The sequence below is a fragment of the Sorex fumeus genome, unplaced genomic scaffold, assembly GCF_029834395.1.
Source record: "Sorex fumeus unplaced genomic scaffold, SorFum_2.1 ptg000070l, whole genome shotgun sequence".
Taxonomy (NCBI): domain Eukaryota; kingdom Metazoa; phylum Chordata; class Mammalia; order Eulipotyphla; family Soricidae; genus Sorex; species Sorex fumeus.
In genome coordinates, this window is record NW_026606127.1 from 12,128,501 (window position 1) to 12,132,924 (window position 4,424).

General features: G+C 36.6%; 1 pseudogene; it reads left to right on the plus strand.

Moving 5' to 3' along the window:
- The first annotated feature begins 833 nt into the window (after positions 1-833).
- Positions 834-930, plus strand: LOC130037143 (uncharacterized; annotated as a pseudogene).
- Positions 931-4,424: the final 3,494 nt, after the last annotated feature.

Genomic DNA, 4,424 nt, shown 5'->3' on the forward strand with positions numbered 1-4,424 from the left:
CCCGGCACCTCCAAGGGGCCTCGGTGAGGAAAGCCATGTGCGAGGTCAGGACACTGTCGTTTTAGACATATTTGGAATTAATTTTAGATCGAAAAGTACACATCATTCAAAATACTTATGTGCTTAGTAATAAATTACTACACACTTCTTCAAACACCTCAGAGACCCCACTCTGGTCAGAGAACTAGATTTTTAATTACAGGTCTGTTTTGCCCATGTGTCATGACTGAGAATCACTATCAGTAGATATGAAACTCACTACACACAAAGATGCACACAGGTTACTTTGTGTCATCTATGTTGTTAATGTGAGTTGGCCATTAAACTTCACTGAGACCCTTTGTTCTGTCCTTTATAGGAGCCTCATGAGTCTCACCTTCCGTTCAAGTTGAACTTGTAATAAGGTGGAATGAAATCATCAATATGATCCTCACCTCATCCTTCAGGAGAAAAATCCTACATACATTCAAGGTGGTCAAAGTGCAGACAACACCATCCACCTTTTCCTGGAGATGTACACAGGACTGAGGTGAGAACAGCAAAAGGCTCTATTTTAATGTTCTTAATGAAGGATTCTGGGAACAACATTAAACAAACTCATATACCATCTTCCAAAAGAATTATTTTGTAAAACTGATGCCTAGGGTATGGTAAACGATAATATAGTAAAAACCATATTTTTATTTCTGGGACATTAAAGTTCTAAATCTATTTATTCATGCTGCTTTGAAATACATTCCTTGATTAGGAATCATTGTCTGCCATAGGAGTGAGGAAGGACAACACTCAAAGTAAGAAGAAGCGAAAAATATGGAAAAATTAACTCCTACTAGGTTTGATAACACATATACAAAAATTGAAATGATACAATGATGAGCATGGTCCTTGCACAGAGATAACATGCAAACTTGTAAAGCATTCCATATTTTTGTTGCAAGAAGAATGAACAGGTCTACTTTAAGCTAAGACAATCCCCATAAGTACAAAAATTCTACATAAAGAGAGCACAAATCCCCAAAACAACAATCTCTCTCAATGTCAATGGACTAAAGGTGCCAATTCAGAGCCACAGAATAGGAAGATGAATTAGAAAACTGAACCCAACATTCTGCTTCCTGCAAGAAACATGTCTGAACAATCAAAGCACCCATGGGCTAAAGGTAAAAGGCTGGGAAACAAGTTTTCAAGAAAATATCACCTCCACAAAGCTGGAGTGGCCATACTAGTATCAGAGCACATGGACTTCAGGCTAAAGTTTATCAGAGACAGTGAAGGTCATTTCTTAATGATCATGGGATATGTACATCAGAAAGAACTCACCTTCCTCAATTTATATGATCCTAATGACAGACCAGCAAAATACTTTAAAACAACTTCTAATAAACTTATAGAAAAACATTGATAGCAACACAATACTAGTAGGAGATTTCAACACTTCTTTGTCACTTCTCGATAGATCAAACAGACTGAAGCTCAGCAAGGAAATATTTTCTTTAAGGGAAGTAATGAACAACCGTTGGCTTAGGGAAGAAATCAAAGAGGAAATAAAAAGTTTCCAGAAACAAATGAGAATGAGGACACGAGCTACCATAACTTGTGGGACACAGCAAAAGCAGTGTTAAGAGGAAAGATTATAGCTCTGCCAGAATTAATCAGGAAGAAAGAAAGGGCCTACCTGAATAAATTAGAGCTCAAGATTTTGGAAAATAACCAACAAAAGTAGTCCAAACTAGGCTGGAGGAAGGAAATAATAAAACTTGTACCAGACATCAATGAGCTAGAATCCCAAAATACAATCCAGAAGACCAATAAGAACAAAAACTGGTTCTTTGAGAAAATAAATAAGATCAATAAACCATGAGAAGCCTCTCAAAGAAACAAAGAGAAAGAATTCTAATAAATCGAATCAGAAATGCAAAGAGGGGTATCCTAATAGAAAGTACAGAAATCCATAGGATCATCAGAGATTATTTTGAGAATCTTTGCAGCAGGAAATGAGAGAATCTTGAAAAAATTGATAAATTATTGGATTCCAATTACCTCCCAAGGCTGAACCAAGAAGATTTGGAATACTTGAACCTATCACTACCAAGGAAATTGAAATGATGGTCAAAATTATACCCCCAAACAGAATCCAGGGCCCAGATGGATTCACTAGTGAACTATTTCAAACCTTTAAAGAGGAACTGCTTCCAACATTTTTAAGATTTTCCAGGATATTGAAGAAACATAAATACTCCCAAATAGTTTCTATGAGGCAAAGATCACCCTAATACTCAAATCGACAGAGACACCACAAAAAAAGAAAATTGCAGACCTTTTTCCTTTGTGAATACAGATACAAAAATTTTCAAGAAAATACCAGCAAAGAGAATCTAGAAACTCAACAAAAGATCACACACGATGACCAAGTAGGTTTAGCTTGGGGATGCAAGGATGGCTTAACATTCTCTAGTCAATCAACAGAATACACCATCTCAATAAAATAAAGATAAAAGTCATATGATCATATCAATAGACGTAGATAAAGCATTTGATTAGATCCAGCACCCATTCATGATGAAAAACTCTCAACACAATGGGAGTTGAAAGTACTTTCCTCAATCTAGTCAAAGCAAATTACCACAAACCCACAGCAAGTATTATTCTCAACGGGGAACAACCAAGGCTTGGAGCAGAAATCAATGAAATAGAATTCCAGAATACAATCAGGCACAAAACAAGTTACCCACTCTCAACACTCCTATTCTTCATAGTACTTGAAGTACTTGCCATATGATTTTGGTAAAAAAAAATATATATCAAGGGCATCCATATAAAAAAGGAAGAACACAAGCTTTTACTATTTGGAGATAACATGATACAATACTTAGAAAATCCCAAAGAATCTCCAAAAAAGCTCCTGGGAACAATAGATTTGTTTAGTAAAGTAGCATATTACAAAATCAATATCTGGTACTACATGGCTTTCCCATATATTAATAATGAAGGAGAAAAAAGAGATAGAGAAAAACAATCCCATTCACAATAATACCTCAGAAAATAGAGTATAATAGAATCAACTAAAAAGGTTAAGGAACTATACCAAAAAAAAAACCTACAAAACACTACTTCACAAATAAGAGAGTATATGAGGAAATGGAATCACATCCCATGCTCATGGATTGAGAGGTTTAACACTGTCAAAATGACAATACACACCAAAGCTCTATAAAGATTTAATGCACTTTCTATAAGGATACACATAACATTTTTCAAATAAATAGATTAAACACTCTTGAAACTCATACAGAACCATAAACTCACATGAAGAGCTAAAGCAATCTTAGGTAAAAAGAAGAAGGAAACACCTTCCCCAACTTCAATCCCTACTACAAAGTTGTAGTCATCCAAATACCATGATATTCAGATAAAGACAGGCCTCAGATCAATGGAATATAGTCTAATATCTTGAAGCTGGCCCTCAGATTATTATTACCTAATCTTTCATAAATGCTCAAGAAATATGAAGTTGAGCTAGGAAGTCTCTACAGCAATTGGTGCTGGGAAAACTGGACAGCAACATTCAAAAAAAATGAACTCAGACCTCTTTATATTGCCAGGCGCAAAGTCAGATCAAATGTATTAAGGACCTCACTATCATACCTGAATTCTTAAGATTTATGGAGAAAAATGTGGGAAGATCCCTTCATGACATTAAAGCTAAGGGAAACAAAAAAGCATGCAAGCAAGCAAGCAAGCAAGCAAGCAAGCAAGAAAGAAAGAAAGAAAGAAAGAAAGAAAGAAAATAAAAATTAAAAAATAATGCTGTTTGCAATGCTAAGGATCAATCCCAGATCCCAGATCATCATTTTCTTGCTTTTTTGGGTCACACGTGGCGATGCACAGTGGTTACTCCTGGCTCTGCACTAAGGAATTACGCCTCACGGTGCTTGGGGGGACCATACAGGATGCTGGGAATCTAACCTGGGTATGCTGTGTGCAAGGCAAATGCCCTACCTGCTGTACTATAGCTCCAGCTCCCCCCCTACCCATAATTCATCATCCTGAGGGCCTCAGATTTTTACTTTCCGTTTAGAAACTTCATCTTTACATTGATACAGTAAATTGAAACCACAGAACCATTGAATGGCATGTTATAATGGTAGCAGCCATGAGCAAACTTTGATAACCCATAAGTTGTCATGAATGAATTCTGTCTCAGAGGCTTCACTTCTGAGGATACCTGTCACTACCTCCTTTCTGTTACATATTCCAGGATCAGAATCTACATCAGGCCATCAGTAGAAATTGTCCACCCGAAAGCTAGCCTTCCACTGGGATCAGAATCCTTGATCCATGTAACTTGTAATTTTTCATACATGATTTCTTGACCTTGTTTCAGGTGGAGGCATCCAGAGCATAAACTCAGCTTTCCTGTTGTT